We start from the raw sequence: 1,074 nt of genomic DNA on the forward strand, positions 1-1,074 counted from the left end.
ATAGAACAACTATAGAAATAATAATATTTTACAATTCTTCAGGCAAAGCAGTCTAAGCAGAGTGTAGAAAGATGCAAGAAACTGTCAACATACATAAAATATTGAGAGAGAGCATATTGTCATATTGTGTTTTAATATTCTATTTAAACAGTGGCTAACCTGCATCTTTTCCCTTCTTTTAAAGGAAGTGGTGATGATTGCATCTGCTTCTTGCCTTTCTGCAAAATCAGAACACGCCAACAACACATACCAAGTTCACTTCTTGCAGCACTAAACAGATGTGCTGTGTGCATATACTTTATACATGCAGTTTCCCCTAAAGACGTTTAGCAACACTGTCTTGGATCAGTCAATAGAAACTCGTCCTGCAACCAAAAACATTCTTCAAAATTCATCATCTCTTATTTAAATCAGCCAACCTCCTTAATAGTGTTGTCTCTTATATATGTTATACATTTCTCCATAGAGGAAGACAGCTGTAGGATAGCATCTTGTAGTGGAGCACCACATACAAGTATAAGTTGGACTTTTCACACTTGGGATTCAGAAACTACAGCACCTTCGACAGGAAAGTAAGCAAATCCTTTTTGGTTATAGTTTAGTATGACTTATGAAAATTGTCATTGGCTCCACTGGGGATCGAACCCAGGACCTTCTGCGTGTAAAGCAGATGTGATTACCACTACACTATAGAACCAACTAAAAAGATGTATCCACCACCAATCCATGGCCATACTCCTAATACTTTACGATTTCATAAAATATGAAACGTGAGTTTGATAAAACATCATCTCTTGTTCTCTTTTTTTAAAGAGGGAAATATGTCATCCACACATTACTCAAGACGTCCACTGGAAGTGACACAACCACCGGTTGCTAGGGAAACTGTGCCTCAGCAATGCAACCAACATGTTTAAAGGGAAACTTTGACTTTGAAGAAAAAGCTTTTACGATTTCACTACATTCACTTGATCCTAGATTGTCACAGAGATCGTCTTATGTCGAAAATGAAGGACAAGTTAATGTCACATGGTTAGTGATCATGTGTCTGCAAACCCTCAGAAAGGACCGACT

General features: G+C 37.6%; 1 non-coding gene across 1 annotated transcript; it reads right to left on the minus strand.

The window, feature by feature from the left end:
* Positions 1–624: 624 nt before the first annotated feature.
* Positions 625–697, minus strand: trnav-uac (transfer RNA valine (anticodon UAC)). The gene has a single exon. It is a non-coding gene; the product is annotated as a tRNA-Val (tRNA).
* Positions 698–1,074: the final 377 nt, after the last annotated feature.

This window comes from Diplotaxodon limnothrissa, linkage group LG17 (assembly GCF_057381915.1).
Source record: "Diplotaxodon limnothrissa isolate DT_005_m linkage group LG17, D_limnothrissa_male_GT1.1, whole genome shotgun sequence".
NCBI classification, from domain to species: Eukaryota; Metazoa; Chordata; class Actinopteri; order Cichliformes; family Cichlidae; genus Diplotaxodon; species Diplotaxodon limnothrissa.